The following is an 18,978-nucleotide window of genomic DNA, read 5'->3' as shown; positions in this document are numbered from 1 at the left end:
TGACGCACACTAAAAATACCACTAAGACTATTCCTGGGCCTTCCATTCATTGCTTTCCTATTTCATTACATAGGAAATACCCCCTTTAACAGTATCTTGCTTGCACACAACTCCAATTTTGTGTTTAGCATACATACATATATGTAGTGGAAAAAAGAGGACACACACCCCAAAATTAACAGCTGTATATCTTGATGGTAGAACTGAAAACAGTTTTTAATTTTCATCTTATACTTTTCTGTATTTTCCAAATGTTTTATAATAAGCATTTGCTGAGTCAAAACCGAGTGTGATACAACACAGTTCCACTACACACTCACCAGAATGACTAAAAGGAAGATGACACACGATACCCAGTGTGACACTGGAGCCACTGAAACTCACTCACTGCTAGGTGGGAATGTCAGCTGGTACAACCACTTTGGAACACCGTTTCACAGTATCAACCACAGCTCCACATACATGAAGACCCATGTTATCTTATCTACTACTCAAGGCCAGAAGTGCAGGCTGTGACCTGGGCATTCAGAACTCGTTTGTGTAGGACACCAACCACAGCATCGATTCCAAGAAGGAGGAGGAATCACGAGTTATGCTGCTGCTGAGGTTTCAAAGAAAGGAAACTGGCAGGAGTCACACACCAGGATTAATCAGAGACTACTGGAGAGAAAAATGGCTTTAGCTTCTGAAAGCAGTAGCTGCTTTCTGCAGAAGGAGAACTACCATTTTATTCCAGTGGAATAATTCATTTTAAATTGAGGAGTCATTTGGGAACTGAAAGAGCTCATCTTTCTTCCCTAAGGAAAGAGAGGAGACAAGTAACTCTCTGTTAAAAGATTTTCATGTTGACTGGCTAAATTTACTGTCCTTTAATATATTTCAGATTTACAAGTAAGATAATTTTTAAAGTATAGGCCTGCTGTGTAAAGTAACTTAAAGTGTTGGTCATGAAGCAAGAGACTCAGATTATACAAGAGTGTTTTAGTAGAATGAAACACTGTAAACACTGCGAATAGTCTTCAATTGAGAAGGTTAACGAAGATTAGGGATCACATCTCACGAATTCTTGCTTCCATTATTTTCTACTTTACTTTCAACTAAGACAGGCCACCTGGAACTGAACCTAGCCCCACCACTTACTCGCTGTATCACCTTGGGCAAGTTACTTCATCGCTCTGTGCCTCAGTTTCCTCAATGGTAAAATGGGATAATAATAGGATTATTAAAAGGAGTAAGTGAGCGCTTCCCTGGTGGCGCAGTGGTTGACAGTCCACCTGCCAAAGCAGGGGACACGGGTTCGTGCCCCGGTCCGGGAATATCCCACATGCCACGGAGCGGGTGGGCCCGTGAGCCACGGCCGCTGAGCCTGCGCGTCCGGAGCCTGTGCTCCGCAACGGGAGAGGCCACAACAGTGAGAGGCCCGCGTACCGCAAAAAAAAAAAAAAAAAAGAGTGAGTTAGTAGATGTTAAGTGCATAAAACAGTGCCAGGCACTACTGAGTGCTATAAAAGTGTTCCTATCATTAATTATTATATTTTCAGATGAAGAGGCAGAATTCATCTAAAATTTAACCACAGACTTTGCAGGTATAGGAATAGACAGTCTAAAAACCAGACGAAGCTGTGTACTAAGGTTATGTCAAGTAAACATGAATATCTGTGGTTTGGTCTCTCTCAAGTAATTTAAATCACTCTAGAACATAATGTACCAATGATCCCAGGTTCTTCTGATCCCAAAATAATCCCAACAAAGGTGTGAAATATCCTTTCTATTCTGAAATATTCTCTTCTTCCCAATATTTCTAAGGGCCCATTTAAAAAACATACACTGAAAAGGAATATTAGCCTTTCGTATTTCAAAAACAGGCTGGAAATTTTCCAGGGCACATTTGAGCAGCAGAGTGCATGACGTTCAAACCTGGACTCTTTTCAACCTGTAGCAGAGGAGGCCTACTAAAAGTTTACATTTTCCTCCAATTGTGAGCACAGAAAGCTTTTCATTTTGTTCCAAAGGAAATGATCTTACCATAGCTCAACGATATCATCATTGTCTGAATAGAGTGGGCATCCGGTGGCCATTACAGAAGGACTAAATGCTAAAACCCAAGGGTATAAAAGTTAAAAGCAAATCAGTGGAAACATCAGTTACAACGTTCTTTGATTTAAAGAATCAAACACAGAGAGAGAGAACCCTCAAGCAAGGGAATTAGGAAGAATATCAGCACAACATAAGGGTAGTACCCTACTTCCCCTTCCCCCCATCTCCCCCCCCCATAAAAAGGCTTTTCAATATCCATATGCCTCTGCTTTTCTATGTGGAAGAGAATTCTTTCACTTCACCAATAGACACATTCATACTTTTCTACCAACACTGGCCAATTAAGTCCAAAATCCCTATCTCATTACTATTTTCTGTGGTTTTTCCCTATTATCAGAGTGACATAATTAAGATAGCAATTTTCTAATTTACTAGTCCGGGGTATCAAAAAACTTTATTTTGCTTAAAAAATAACTGCTCATTCTGTACTTCACAGACTTTAGGACACCCAGATACCTCTCCACTGAAGCCACGTCTATAAACACAGCTAACACACGATGGTGTTTCCTATCTTTGCTCTACCCTTAGTTGTAAAAGCTTTATTCAGCTTTATTATGCAGAACTTGGCCCAGCAGCCTTCAGTTATGAGATGGATGATGTGTGGAAAGTTGCATACTCAGGTGGATTCTTAGCAATGAAGTAGATTTTGGGACCTCAAGGAAAAAGTAGGTGATGGCAGCCATATTTTATTTGCAAAATAAAATTCCCAGCAGGGGCTACTTTCTTGCTGATTTGAGCTGCTTGGTTAGGTTTTCACATTTCATAAAGTTGCTCTGGGGCTTGATGGAAACATTCATTCTTCAAATGTGTATTTGACTCTACTATGTGCAAGACACTACGTCAGGTGCTAAGGGAGATTTTAAAAATGACCTTATTTCACTCATGGACTTTTTTCTTTCCACAACTCTCCCTTCACACCAAACATACAGACAAATGGCACTTCCACTCCCTGACAACCACATTTAGGGCCCTCATTTCCTCTCCTTAAGCCCCTGTGTATACTAAGAAACCACCTATCGTTTTCTTTATTATTATAAAGGTAATACATACAGTGGTTTTTTTTTTATATGTAAAATTCAAACAGTCAAGGAGGGCATGAAATGAAAAAGAAAATTTCCCTTCCAACCATGCCACCAATCCCACAGCCCAGAAATCAGCACGTTTCTTAGGACTTCTTAGGATGTACATTCGCAACCAAGAATTGAGATTTTAACAGTACACTGTTTTCTCACCCTTCCATGAAAACCAGCTCATTGAAGAGAATATCAACCATTCAGGATCTTTCTTTTTCTTTTTCTCTGTCCCTCTCCAGTGAATTGACTATGTTGAGTTTGAACCAAAACTACGTACTACAGACAGGTAGTGGGGAAGTCTGCAAGTCTTCACTTTCTGACATCTTTTTTTTTTTTTTTCACCGTGTTTTAAAGTTTAGTTTTTAGGAGGCACTGGAAAACTGCATGGAGTCTTTAGAAAGGATTTACTGTCAAATAGGTTAAGTTCTTTTTTTAAATTTTATTTTATATTATGGTTGATTTACAATGTTGTGTTAGTTTCAGGTGTACATCTGACACCTGCTTGAGAGAAAAATATGATTCTGTTTTTCTGATTTTCTCCTTTTACATTACAGGGTTACTGGTAGTTTCTGCTCACTCAGCTCCTGAATCCTAACATACATTAGTAAAGGTATTTACTGTAATACTTACAATATTGCTTTCATTGCCTACTTGTTCAGAGAGTGGATTCGGGTATGTGGTTCAGTCTCTAGTTGATTAAATGATAATAAAGATATCAATCATACTTCAAACAAAATATTACTGGGAGATTAGAGTATATTTAACCTGGAGTTATTGCATTTATCTAGGACAGTCTCGATCATATTTCTCAATAGTTATTCTCACTTGTATATTCTGTAAATAAAAATAGCACTATTTCTGAGCTTGTTTGGAGCTTTTTGGTGATAGGGCAGTGCAGAGAAATTGATGTTATACTTGGTAAAGTGTTAGTTGCCTTGGAAATTACCTGTCTTCATTATCCTATACTGTTTCATCTCTTGACTATAATATCATCTAATTTTCTTAGAGTTAAACTTTAATTTCCTTTTTAACAAAATATTTTAATAAAAAAAGAATTAAGATTTTAAAACAAAAATGGGATCTTAGACTATATATTAATTTGCACCTTGCTTTAAAAAAAATTCTATTTGTGAATTTTTCTTTATCAGTACTCATAGATCTGCCCAGTTCCATAATGTGCTTATATGTTCATTTATTTAACCAGTCCCCTTGAAAGGTGTTTAGGTTATTTCTAGTGTTATGCTATTATAATGATGCAATGAACATCTTTTTTTTTTTTTTTGAACATCTTTGAATGTTTGCCGGCACACTTTTGCAGGTGTATCCATAAGATAAATTCCTAACTGTGGCAGGGCTGAGTTAGAGTATGAACAGTTTCAAGTTCTGAAAGATAATGCTAAAAGAAAAGAAGAGGGAGGAAAGAAGAAACCGCTGTGGCCGACACCAGTGGCTACCCACTCACAGCAACTGCCCCTTGCCCCCTGGCCAGCAAAGCCCCAGTTTTGTCCCCTCTCCTCCCAGCACCCACATGCTTTGGGGAAAGCTGGACCCCAAGACTGGTCTAAGCAAGCTACGGGAGCCCCATGTCTCCATGCCAGTCATCGGATGAGACGTGGGCATCGGACCCAGTTTTGCCAATGGGGCACAGCAGAAGTTCTGCAGGGGGCTCCTAGCAAAGGTTTTCTCTACTTTCCTCTTTTCCTGCCTCTGGACATCACACATCACTGTGTATGAGGATACGATGGTTGAAACAGCTTCAGCCACACTGGGACCACCAAGAGCCAAGATTGAGGACAAATGTCAAACAGTGAGGCTGGCAAAGAGGAAACGTATCTGAGTCTTTCATTAATTAACTCCAAAACTGTGCTAACTTTGGCCTTCTTGTTTACATGAGATCATAAAGATCCCTACTATTTAAACTACTTTCAACTGAGTTTTGTTTACTTGCTGGTGAAAGTATTTTCCACTGCCCAGCTGTTCTCCAAAAAGAAGCCCACTGGATTTATAATCCCACCCAGGGCACGTACTAGAGTGTCTGTCCCCTCACAGCCATGGCTGCACCGGGTCTAATCCCCATCTACTGTCAGTGTATTTTTGCTTCATGGCCAGTCTGTTCTTCCTTGGAGAGTCTAGCAGCCCCTTCCCCAAAAAGGACGCACTGAAAAAAGGTGACACAAAGGCAGCCAGCATTTCATTCTGCTCCATCTGAGGCATCGTACTGGGCCACAAGTCTCAGCTGGCTCCTTCAGGAAAGAAGACACAGTCACCCTGGGCTGGATATTCTCAATGCCTTAGAGCCAGTCACAACTCTCTGCTGGGCTGGGGCAGTCACCAGGGTGTGGAAGGACAGCCCTAGACTAGAAACTGGATGACCTAGTTCAGATCTGCTACTTACGAGCTGGTTGGCTGAAGAGAAGTCACCCAACCTCCAGAAGCCTGTTTCTTTGAATGTAAAAGGAGGGCTCCTGAAACGAGGGCCCAGGGTCCTCATAAAGATGGGGACAGGGTGCCTAAAGGCCCTAGTGATAAACTGTCACAGACACAGATGGGAGTTAGGCTGACCCCACGGACCTATGCTGAGAGGGGGCCAGGCCAAGGGTAAGCAGATCCCCTGGCCTCCTTGGACACTTCGGCCCTCTCTGCTCTACCTGTCACTCCTGCCACCACAGTGGGCAGCCTGTCAGGTCAGGACTGCTGACCAGAGGAAAACCCAGCCCACCACCTCCGCTCCTCCCGCAGATAAGCTGAGCTCCCTGGAGCAGCGTCACAGTGCATGAATGTGAAGTGACATTCAGTCGAGAGTCGGTGCTAACTTACAGGGATTACCAAGGCTTAGGCTGGTACCTGGGCAAAACATATATGAATCTTCACCCAGCTGGCCTAGCTTGAGCAAGCTTCCAAAAGGCTGGTTTGGCCCCTACTTTTCTCACCCCTCTCATTCATTCGTGATCGTTGTGGTGGATTCAATCACTATTTACTGCAGTCCCTTCTTTCCCACGTGACTTTGCAGTGGACGAGAATGGCCTGAGTCTACTTCCCCACTGCACTGATGCTGGGTTTGGCCATGTGATTTGTGTTGGCCAATGGTTATGAGCCAAGGCCTTAAGAGGCATCATGCATCCCCATCTGCCCTCTTAGGCTACCACGATCTGCCACAAGATGAACACACCATAGGCCCCCGAATAAGCACATATGGAAGAGCCCTAAAGCCAAATGGAAGCCTGGAATCTAGCCTGGCCCAGCCAAGGCCAGCGTAGATCAACCAAACCGTACCCCGTAGGAAAATAAATGCTTGTGGTTGTAAGGCACTGAGATCAGGGACTGTCGTGTCATGCAGCAACACTATGTAGCAAAACCTAACACAACCACCGTCAGAGCAAATATAATGTAAGTTTGCCTGGCACAGAGCAGACAGGCAATAATAAAATATTTGTGCTTATTTTAAGGAGATCTTAATTCACTTGTCATTCATACACATACAGAGAACTCCTACCCATGAGGCACCACACTAGCCCCACAGGAAGCTGAACGCAATGAAAAATACAAAGTAATAATTCCTTCACGTAACTTTTTAGTCTACCAAATCCCCAAGCTTCCTAAATTCTACTGGGGGAGAGGGGTCAGTGCTTACAAAGCTTCTATTCATTTCATTGATTCATTCATTCACTCACTTATTGCCCTGGGTCAAATCACAGAAGGGATGAAATTCAGTATCTGTGCATTTAAGGGTCTGATTCTTCTATTTATAAATGGTGAAATCTACTGCCTTCTACAGATGGACTTTTTTTTTTAACATCTTTATTGGAGTATAGTTGCTTTACAACGGTGTGTTAGTTTCTACTTCATAACAAAGTGAATCAGCTATACATATACATATATCCCCATATCCCCTCTCTCTTGCGTCTCCCTCCCACACCCCCATCCCACCCCTCTAGGTGGTCACAAAGCACTGAGCTGATCTCCCTGTGCTATGCAGCTGCTTCCCACTAGCTATCTATTTTACATTTGGTAGTGTATATATGTCCATGCCACTCTCTCACTTCATCCCAGCTTACCCTTCCCCCTCCCCGTGTCCTTAAGTCCATACAAATGTACTCTTAAAGAGAAACTAGAAATTATTTTGTAAACTACTTGAATTATTTTTAATGAACCCCTTTGTTCTATTAATCTTCACTTATTCACTCAACATAGATTTACTGAGCACCTATGATACTCCAGGCATATGATGGGTAGCTGTGCTAGGAAGCAGCACACACAATTCCTAGCTCCAACTTCTGGCTGCCCAGGCGCACCACTGACCATGAACAAATTATTTAAAATTATAATTGACAGCTCCATGTAGTATCCAAAATTATTTAAAAAATAAAAATAAAAAACCTTCCTATAGTTTAACTCCAATGTCTTCTTCCAATATTCCTTTTAAAAGAATTCTACTTCACCTGCAAATGTGGTGATTTCACCATCTCTCTTCTCCTCTTATCAAGGACAATAGAGAAGATGGGTTTTGACCACATTCCTTCTTACATTCACTGCCACACACAGAGTAGTGGGAGATTCACACAGTTAATAACCTTTGGTTTGTTTTTGTTTTTTTTTTTTTGGCCATACCATGTGGCACGTGAGTCTTAGATCCCCGACCAGGGTTCGAACCCGCTCCCCCTGCACTGGAAGCAGGGACTGCCAGGGAAATCTCAACACATTTAATAACCTTTGGCATGAAGTCTTTTCAAAGGTCTTTGGGAAATCTAAATAAATTAGATCCACTGGTTTGCCCTTCTTCCCACATTTATTTCCTCCCTCAGAGAACACAGTGGGTTCATCAAGCATGATTTCCCCATCTGAATGTCATGTTTTGTTTTGTTTTTTAAGGGTCCTGTGATCTCACCCTCTCCCATGGATTGCACAAGGCTGCTGGGCATGGAGGTGAATTAGCTCTGAAAATAAGGACCATTCCTCGATTTTAACCGGGGAGTCACCGAAGTGAAGTGTATAAGACCATACATGCATACACCTCCCTATGCAGACACTGTTCCAAGCACTCTATTTAAAGATTCACTCATATAACATATAACCCCAGAAGCAGGATTCATACCCTGGAAGTCCAAGGCCAGAGTCCAGGCTCGTAACCGCCAGGCCCTGCAGCCTCTGCAAATCCCAACCTATGCCAGGGTCCCTGGGCTTCTCCACCCACCAGTCCTGGGCCAGCTTGATGCGGACCCCCAGGAAAGCAGCACAAATGGAAGGCCATCCCACAGCGCCCTTTATTTCAGGACACAGCTTTTCCCTGGACACTCCTCTGGGATAAATCCTAGCATCTGCCACAAAAGAACCTCTAAGCCCCCTAAAGCTGCCAACATCCTGCTTCCTCTTGGCAGGACCTACTCACCTCTCCAGAGTCAAAGCAAAAAGCAGAGCCTCCTCAGCTATAAGGGCCCATGGCCTGTAACTCAAGAAAGCTCCAGAGCCTGGCTGAAATCTCAGGCCCTGCCTAAAGGATCCAGCATCTCACAGCCCTGAGCTGCTCTCCTAAATGCTTCAGTCTCTTCTTACTGAAGCACCTACCCTGTTACTGAGCTCAGAATTGGGAGGATGGAGGTGACACACCATCTCCTTTCAGTCTGGTCTCTCTCTCCAGGAGCTAGCTTTACATCTCTAGGGCTTCAGGCTTCTCTGAATCTTCTATCATTGGTGGTTTAAGCGGGGTGGGTAGGAGAGAGTCCAGATTGTCTGGGTCAATGACACGCTACAAATCTGGCCCAGGCCTCCACCTGGAAATCTAAAGCAAAGGATATTATTAAAGTCACGGGTTAAGGATCCCTGACTCCACAGCAGCTCATTTAGAAGCCCGCAGTGTGGGCTTCCCTGGTGGCGCAGCGGTTGAGAGTCCGCCTGCCGATGCAGGGGACACGGGTTTGTGCCCCGGTCCGGGAAGATCCCACATGCCACGGAGCGGCTGGGCCCGTGAGCCATGGCCGCTGCTGAGCCTGCGCTCCGCAATGGGAGAGGCCACAACAGTGAGAGGCCCTCGTACTGCAAAAAAAAAAAAAGTAAACACTTCCCAAGAAAGCTTTAAAACAGAGGGAGGTTTTTATTAAACGACTTAATTGAGGGCCACTCCTCATGTGGAAAGCTTTTTACCCAGAGGAATAAAATGGTCTGGTGGGTGTGTTTTCCAGACACTTGTTTTTAAACCTGCCATGCTGTCCTGGGGAAATGAAGCACAACTCTGGACCGGTGTGTGTCCCCCTGCTACTAATTCTTCAGCAGAAATAAAATACCTATGGCCCGCCTACTGAAAAAAAAAAAAAAAAAAAAAAAAAAAAAAAAAAGTAAACACTTCCCAAGAAAGCTTTAAAACAGAGGGAGGTTTTTATTAAACGACTTAATTGAGGGCCACTCCTCATGTGGAAAGCTTTTTACCCAGAGGAATAAAATGGTCTGGTGGGTGTGTTTTCCAGACACTTGTTTTTAAACCTGCCATGCTGTCCTGGGGAAATGAAGCACAACTCTGGACCGGTGTGTGTCCCCCTGCTACTAATTCTTCAGCAGAAATAAAATACCTAATAAGACCTACTCCCCAGCGGCACAGAGAACCCAGCGTGACAATGTCACTCCAATATTCACTTCAAGGGTCATGAGAATCACCGGACAGGAAAAGTGGAAAAACTAAGGCTGGCCAAAAAGAACCCAAATAAATGAAGAAAGACGTTCTAAAGCTTGAAAACAGGACACGATGTGGGAGAACAGGCCTCATGAAACTGAGGCTTGGGTTACTCTACAAAGACACCAGGTAAAAGAAATGAAGTGGTGATACTCACTACGGCGTACGGATGGACCTGGAAAACAAGATGCTTACTGGAAGAAGCCAGACCAAAAGGCCACATGTTGTATGATCCCATTTATATAAGATACCCAGATAGGCAATTCCACGGAGACAGAAAGTAGACTGGTGGTGCCAGGGCCTGGGGGGAGGGAGGAATGTGAAATGACTGCATACTGGCTACAGGGTTTCCCTCTCCAGTGACGAAAAAGCTCTGGAATTAGATAGTGGTGATGGTTGCACAATGCTGGGAATGTACTTAATGCCACTGACCTGTACACTTTAAACCGGCTAAAATGGGCAATTTTACACAGTATGTATTTTACCACCATAAAATAGAAAATGATAACAGGAACTCCGGAAAAAATCCTTTTTCAGCTCCTAACCCAGGAGCAATCCTTTCCTCACATGAATATAAATATACATGCTATAGGCCAAAATAATAAATAGTATTATTTTACTAATAACTCATTTATTGAGTTAAGCTTCCCATGTGCACTATGCACTTAAGGCCAAGTCACTCCCCCCCCCCACCCGTACCGCACCTGTCCTCAGGTGGGTGGTGCTGTTTTCATTAGCCCCATTTTACAGGTGAGGAAACCAAAGCACAGGGAGGTCCAGGAGCTTGCCCAGGGTCACCCAGCAGATAGGGGAAAAGCCAAAGGATGAAGCCAGAGGGAGGAGAGCAGGTAGCTTGCACCCCAACTCAGAGCACGGCCACTCTGCCACCGAATCGTACGCTCTGCTGTAGGAGTGTTTTCTGGGCCTAGTTTCCCACTTTGCCCGCAACACGGATATTGCTTGGCTGTTGAGCCCTAATCCTTTTTCACTGGCATTTCTTGAGTGACCACAGAGTTCTCTGAAAAACACGTTCAAAATCACACCTTAGGAATCAAACTACACCTTCATGTGTGTAGAACTACTTCACGTGGACAGAGCGATTTTCATGTGTTCGGATTTACTGTATTTAGTCCCGGGAACAATTTGGTAAGATAGGAGGGTGATGTGATTACCCGTCCTTTCCTGGGGGAGAAAAGCCAGCCTCCCAAGGTCAGGCCACATGGTGGGTGCAGGCACCTGGCTTCTACTCCAGGGCCCCACTCTGCTGTCTTCCTGAAGAGCCAGGTTTAACTACTCTGAGTTGTTAGGGGATGTTTTTTAGCATATAAGTTATTTATATGTAAATCTATATGTATTATTTATATGTAAATAGGTGCACGCAATTACAAATGAAGTTAAGGAGCACGCTAATGGAGAAGAAAACAGCTCTTCCCACATTTCAGGGGCGCCTGTGAGGTAACCCAGAAGCACCAATAAAAGGTTAAATTCCATTCCCTCCACCCCACTTAAGAAATCAGGGCTCTTTGTCACTTGCCATCAGCTCCCTTTGATAAGAGATGTTAAAAACCACCACCGCCGTTAGAGGTGCCACCTTGCCAGGGCTCTCAGCCTCCCGGTACTGACTTTTGGGCTGGATAATTCTTTGTTATGGGTGCCATCCTGTGCATTGTAGGGTATTTAGCAGCATCCCTGGCCTCTATCCACTAGATGCTAGTAGCCACCACCACCCCTGGTCGTGACAACCAAGATGTCTCCAGATACTGCCAAATGTCCCCCAGCGGGGGCCCCATTTTTGAGAGCCACTATACTATGTCCAAGAGATGTGGCCCTAACAGCTCTATGAGGTAAGAGCTACATGCCCCTTGTACAGATGAGGAAACAACCCTGAAATGGATGAGGAACCTGCCCAGAACACCACACTCCTTGTGATGGGTAAATGTGGTTTCCAATTCAAGTAGGTGAGAACCCAGTGCTCTCACCCCACAGTGGGAAGATGGAACAAGAAGACCAGAGGCGGACCTACCTTCTACCAGCGCACATACTGAAATGTTAAACGGAGCCTTGCCCCGAGAAGATGGAGGTGGGCTTGAACCCTCCAGGGGTTTGATCCTCAAGTCCAAAGACAATGCGTTCTGCTTGCAAAAACAGTCCCAGCCGTGCCCAGAAGGCTGAAGGGCCTCCTTGACTCACAAAATAACCTGCAAGCTGAGAGTAGGCATGCCCTTTGAATAACAGTGCTTTAAGCACAAATACAAACGGCAATCACTGACCATGAGAGCCCGAAATACATTTTTTAAAACATGCCTTTATCAAGAATTCCCCCTTATTATTTTGGTGAAACATTCCCCCACAGTCTCACCCTTCTTAGCGCTCATCTCTCTTTCTGTTTAGAAATCACTGTGGCTGCTAGAGAGACACAGATGAAATACAAGACGGCACGTTTCAAAAAGCTGAATGACTTCTGTCCTTCCTCCTACAAAACTTTTTGGAGCATCTAGTTTCTGCTACACACAGGGGTGCGAGGTCAGCTGAGAGAGTCCTCCGCTTTACAGGTCTGTTTACAGGTTTGGGGGGAGGGGGGTTCCTCTGACATGTTAGCAAAGGGCACTGATGGTGTTCTAATTGTTGAGATAAAGGCACGTGCAAGCAGCCAACAATTTGTGAAGAAATGAATGAGTGGGCGAAGCGAGGGGACGAATGCAGAGCCCATGCACTAACCAGGGCTCCGGGTCCAGAGACGCACATCTCAGGGCCAGACAAGTTTGAACCCTGGATCCAACCACTTGGTAGCTGCACAACTTCGACAAGTGACCCAATTTCTCATGGCCTTCTTTCCCTCACCAGGAAAATGGGTTTATGATAGTACCCATCCCACAGAGCTATGTTGAACACTCTCAGACAAGGCTGGACGTAAATGCTCCAGAAGCATCTGCTATTATTGTGAGAATCACTGATCTGGGCAGGCCTCCTGGGAAGTCCGGTGACTCTTTTGCACCCCACCCAGCTGCCTCACGCCCAGAAGCTGGACTCAAGGCAGGTATCCAGACCCTTAGCAAGAGGTGGTCATGCCCTGAGCAGACCAGACCTGAAGAACCAGCTAACTATTGACTCTAATCCTCCCCCCGCTTCCCTACCTCCTCTCTCCCTCTAACCTTACACCCCATTCCACCCACCCCACCCCAAAAAACAGCTTTCGGGTGGCTCAGGGCAGCACAGTTAGGGCTGAGCTGGCCTGACTACATGTGAAACAAAGGTGCTCAAGCCTCAAGCCTGAAACTCACAAGTAGGAAAAATCTTAAATTTGGTAAACTCCAGCCAGCAGTCCCTTTCCAAACTACTCTCTCTTATCTCTCCCTCCATTCTTTCTCTATCAGTTCCTCTCCAACTCTTAAAGCTTTCACTGTAATCACCACTCAGTAAACTTTCCAGGTTTTTGATATTTGATTAGGGCAAGGAGAGAGGCTAATCCACTTTTCAGCTGCTGCTGTACAATTCCAAGTCACTGTTTTTAATAAGAAGGATAAAAATCTTATAGGCAAAATGGAGAAGCAAATTCTTTTTTTTTTTTTTTTACAAAAAGCTATCTGTAATGCTACAACAAAGCTCAAGGATATGGATTAGTTCATAGGATATATTAGAACCTCTTTATGACTTTGGAAACTGGGCCATTTCTTTTTCCTCTGAAATAAAATCAAAAGAGAGGGCAGCCGTTAACAGCGTCTCAAACTCTGAACTGGAACCACAAAACTCCAGACCTCACCAGGTTCCTCACCTGGAAAATGGTATCAACAACACTGACGTTTCAGGATCCCTGGGAGGAGTCTTAGCTGCAGGGGGTCCTCTTCCCTGAATGGACTCCAATTCGCAAGGGAAAACAGAGTGCCAGTTTCAAATGCAACAAAATACGGGCTAGAAAGCCAGGGGGAGTCAGAAATAAAACTCAGGAGAATTACTGAAGCCAAAACTAGAAAATCTTGATCATCTTGCCTCAATCCTCTAGCAAAGAGATAAGCAAGGGTGAAACATTATTAATAATTATTAGAAATAATAATTAGTATTATTAATAATAATAAAATAAAGATAATTAATAATAATTATTAATAATTCTGGAGAATTATTAAAGCCAAAGCTAGAAAATCTTGATCATCTTGCCTCAACCCTCTAGCAAAGAGATAAGCAAGGGTGAAAGATTATTAATAATTATTAGAAATAATAATTAGTATTATTAATAATAAATAAAGATAATTAATAATAATTCTGGAGAATTATTAAAGCCAAAACTAGAAAATCTTGATCATCTTGCCTCAGTCCTCTAGCAAAGAGATAAGCAAGGGTGAAAGATTATTAATAATAAAGGGGCTTTATAGACTTAAGAAAACTACAACGTATATAACAGCCTGAGCCATTATGTACTCTACCAAAGGCAAGCAGAAAGCCCTGTGATTGGACAGCAGGGGATAAACCCGCCCTATAAAACAAGAGGCTGAAATATTCCATGTTCATGACAAATGCCCTGTGCTCTAATCCCAAACACTAACTCCATGATGACCCTCCATGGAGCTGATCCTTCTTAGGGTGAAATATAGAGCTAGAGCCCACTGCAGTAATGGACACACACGCGGTTACCCTGTTTTCAACTTAACCTTTCCTAATTATAGCTCCGCACGCCTCTAAACCCTTCTGACCTGTAATTTTAAGAGCTTGAGGTACTTAACAATGCAGCAAAGTTTTGTTTTTGTTGCTAGTACCACATAAACAGAAACTGAACGTGCACGGCTTCGTTTTGCTCCAGAATATGCGACACTGAACTTTGTTTTTAATCTCTTACCCAAGGACCAATTACCTCCAGAAATTCAGAGGTTTGCAGAACTTGAAGAAATGTGGAGACAATGTCTCTCTAACCTAGGATTTGGGATCCATTCAGAGCCTTTCTAAACAGCCTAATCTATCCTCTCCGTTTAAAGAACCAGAAAAATAGGATTTCATAGAATTTCCCTTGGGATAAGCCCGCAGTGATCTTCAGTCTAACATTACGCATCGTCCCGTAGAGGAAAACAGTAAATCAATCCAGATCTAAGGGGACTGTGGTGTTAGAAAAACAAGGCACAGAAAACTCAATTTCCCAATCAGTTCTGCTTTAGAGGCACAAGGAGCAGTGGAAAGGCCTCAGCTTTGAATTCAGGCAGACCCGAGAGCTCTGGAACCTCAGCTCTGCCACTCCTCTAGAGCGCCTGAGCTGCCCAGGATCTCTTTGGGCCTCAGTTTCCTCATCTGTAAAATGAGGCCACTTCCACCTGCCCCTCAGGAACGTACAGGTTTTAAAGCAACAGAGGGCAAGTGCCCCGCTCGCTACCTGACACGTGAAAGGTGGACAGTCAACAAATGTAACTACTCTTACAACCCTGGGGTTATTAGTCCTGTGAGTCCGTTGTTTGGAAACCACCTTCCCAAGGAAAAGCAGTGTGAAGTCCAGTTTCCTGTCTGTCCAAGGAAACCTGAGCTAAAGGGACAACAGTATGATAAAAGAACGAACATCCACACACGGGCCGGAGCCGCAGACAAGAACAGACCCACCTGCTCTCAAAGTACAATGGCTGCTGCTACCCTCCTCCCAGCTCAGTTGCAAAGGAGGGGTAGCCTCTACTCACTAAGCTGAGGTTGCCAGTTACCATCATGGCAAAAAGGGATCCAGCCACGTACTCCACCAGCTTCCCAACACCGGTCGTATCCCTGCACTGCTTGCCTAAGTACTCCTTAAGCAAATCGCATCTGGCAGAATCCTAACTCCTCCTTCCTCACTCCTCACTTTCCCTTGGCAGGATCGGCTACAAACCCCTCTCGTCCATCAGAAAAGTATCTGAAGTCAATTATTTAAAACTTGACGTAGGGACTTAATAAAATAAAATAGAAGAGCTTTTCTTGTGTCTGCTTTGCCAATGAATTGACAAGGTATCTATACGCCCAGGGGAGGCGAGCCAGGTGGTACCCAGCTCCCCCCACAGTTCTTCATGCTCATCGTGCGTCTAAGAGTTCCCAACTTACTGTAACCCCCAGTTTACATCTCCACCAGATTTCAAGCTCCATACCCCGTTTACCACGAAATCGGTGAATGATAACAGAGCTTAGTAAGGACTGGGGGCTTCATAAGAACTGAATTTGTTATATGACTGAATAAAGAAACAACAAAAACAAAAGTTTGGTATGAATTTAAGATGAAGCACTCTCTCTCCCAGGGATATTGGTTTGGGGGACGGAGGACAGTGCCTGAAGAAGGAAGGAAAGTGGGGTCGGACTGGGGCATTTGACTGAAAACTCCAATCAGCTTCCTCTACGTGAGAAAGCCGGTCAACCCTGGTGCTCTTTCCATCAAATCCCCCTTTCTTCTCTTCTACTTTCAGGGTTTTCAAGGTATAACTTGTTTCTTGATAACAGCAATGTCATGTGACAGAATAAAGTAAGCACTTGGTCATTCATGGAAAATTACCCAATTTTCAATTCCCCTTGAACTTTGTTTTTCTCCTCTGATGCCAACCTTTCAGCCATTTCACTGCCCTTTAGTGCCAGGATCAGAGGAGGAAAAGAAAGGAAGAGCACAAGATCAGTTGTGTTTTTTAAAAGGGTCAATGGCACCTCTTAGATAAATGGGTTGCAGGCAGGGCTGGGGACAGAGGGAGTTAAGGAGGCCATTGAATTCTTTAAACCATCCCCAACCCCATCAATACAAGCAAATTAACTATCCCTACGTGAAGGGGAAAAAAAAAGCCAATAGGGAAGTCTATTCTTAACACAAATCAAAGATCAGTCTTCTGAATGCTGCATACCCTTTCTTTAAATAAAGAAGCCCCTCACTAACTCTTTCTTCACTTACTTTCTTCTAATCACTTTAGAATATCAGAGTTACTACTAAAAAGGGAGAAATGCTTAAATAAATCTGTTAGGTCCATAGTTACACATACTTTTTCTTGCTTTTTTTTCCAGAATGTACCATTATATTCATAGTTTAACCATTGCTGTTCAGGTGCAACTTTTCAGGCACTAGGAGTTCGACAGCATCATCAAGTCAACATTTTGCCCCTAAATGGAGATAAGATTAGCAAGTTAACGAACCAGTCAGTAACATGGCTTCATTTTGTTGGCCTGGTCCAAAAAAAACAAAAAAACTCAACAGTAGGAAAACACTTTCCATATGGTCTTCTTCCCCCAAAGGTTGAGGATTCCGGCCAGGGGCCACCCTGTGAGACCATGCCCTCCACATAACCTCCATTCTCAAGCCAAGACAGTTAAGCCCAATGCTACCGCGGCCTCACTTCCAGCAACTGAGCACAGGGATAGGAGCAGCACATGGTAATGGAAGATGGGAAAGAGAGAGAAACCAACTGGGACCAAACTCTACCATTTTGAATTTTTTCAAAATAAATGTTCTTTTGACTCACGTTAGGAGCTAGAAATGAACACAAACTTTCCTCCAACTCTGGAGGGCATTCTCTTAAAAGAATGTCACACACCACTACTAATAAAAATGTCACACAGAGGGCCAGAGCCTAAGAAAAAAATGAAATCCACTGGTTTGTGGCCACGTAGCATACAGGTGGGAATCGAATACAAACATCATACTTAGGTACCACAGTAAATTAACCAAGATCCCAGGAGACTGTCACAATAACACACTATAAGAAAACATATACTCAAATTCAGCCAGTGTATACATATATTCGATTTTTCCTTATGCCTATTTCCCTATCATTTTTTTTTTTTTTTTTTTTTTGGCAGTCGGCAGGCCTCTCACTGTTGTGGCCTCTTCCATTGCGGAGCACAGGCTCCGGACGCGCAGGCTCAGCGGCCATGGCTCACGGGCCCAGCCGCTCTGCGGCATGTGGGATCCTCCCGGGCCGGGGCACGAACCCGTGTCCCCTGCATCAGCAGGCAGACTCTCAACCACTGCGCCACCAGGGAAGCCCCTCCCTATCATTTTTAAGATTAGACAAGTGGCAAAGGTCTCACCTCAGATGTGTCATACTACTGTAGGCACCAATTCCCTAACTCAGGTATTATGCTATCAACAAGAAATATACGCTGTGTTAATTACATCTGCTGGGCTTAATCACACAGTGGGAATAAGCCCGATCTACACAATGAAGCTCATATCAACTACAAAATAATAAGGACCTTGTCAGCTTGCATTCTTAAAAAATTTCCCCACACATTTATGCAGAATCATAATCTGTGCCAGAGGATCTCCAAAAGCTGATGGATTCCTAAATTATTTTTCCTCCTTTTAATCTGAAATCCTTTCCAAATAGGACAAGTCAAACGATCACTTAGTTTCCCTGAATAAGAACCCTGTAGCATAACCTTGACCCTTGCAAGGACTTCATGACTTTAATCCCTCCACTGTCACCTCCTTGGCAGAAAGTGCACTAGCAGTATTTTCTGTGAAGAGAGATAGAAGCAGAGGGAACTCCAGAAAAACGTACCATCTGCAGTTTAAAGTTGGAAAGCACCAGCCCACAGGTTTTTCAGGTGCAAAGGTGGATTACACAAGGCAGAATCGAGAGCAGCTGAGATGATCTCCTCTTAACAGTTCAGAAAGTGGGTGTGGAAAGCGAAAAGCACAACCCAAAGCACATGAGAATCACCTGGCTTTCTAAATGCCATTGCTCAGGCTGCGCCCCAGACCAGCTAAATCAGGATCTCTAGAGGTGGGACCTAGGCATCAGAATTTTTTAAAACTCTCTAGATGTGCAACCAAGTTTGAGAACCAATACCCAAAAGAAATCCGCAACGTGTTTTGAACAGCGCGTTGTGAGAAGCGTTGGAAAGGCACCGCAGCCTTGGGGTGAAGGGGTAGACACAGAGTAAATATACAAAGTTTTTTTTTAAAAATCCTCTGTAACTAACTCCAACATGACAGCCAAGCACCTGTGTAGAGGCCAAACACTGATGCAACTTGGAAAAGTCCCTTGGAAAACTAGGATGTGTGCCGTACGTGAGGCGGGGTCTTTCAGGACGACCTGCCTGGACCGGGAAAGCCAGGGAGAGAGGGACGCCCACCCGCCCTTTCTTTTCAAAGGATGGTCGAGACCAGCACGCCCAGAAATAAAGTAAAACAGAGTCGACAGGGACCGAGGTGCTCGCTTGGGTCCGGGA

The 18,978-nt window shown here is 43.9% G+C and overlaps 1 protein-coding gene across 2 annotated transcripts in view; it reads right to left on the bottom strand.

The window, feature by feature from the left end:
• The window catches only part of CGNL1 (cingulin like 1), a 154,433-nt gene extending 136,062 nt beyond the window's left edge, over positions 1 to 18,371 (bottom strand). The window contains exon 1 of one of the 2 annotated variants that reach the window (XM_024767822.1): positions 18,306 to 18,371. The gene's annotated coding sequence lies outside the window, so the exon portion shown is untranslated. The remainder of the gene's footprint in view (positions 1 to 18,305) is intronic. The other variant, XM_024767821.1, reaches the window with a different exon arrangement.
• Between the last annotated feature and the right edge of the window lie 607 nt (positions 18,372 to 18,978).

This window comes from Neophocaena asiaeorientalis, unplaced genomic scaffold (genome assembly GCF_003031525.2).
Source record: "Neophocaena asiaeorientalis asiaeorientalis breed wild unplaced genomic scaffold, Neophocaena_asiaeorientalis_V1.1 scaffold71, whole genome shotgun sequence".
Classification (NCBI taxonomy): Eukaryota; Metazoa; Chordata; class Mammalia; order Artiodactyla; family Phocoenidae; genus Neophocaena; species Neophocaena asiaeorientalis.
The sequence above is the reverse complement of the archived record's forward strand: the minus strand, read 5'-3'. Positions and strand labels throughout refer to the sequence as shown.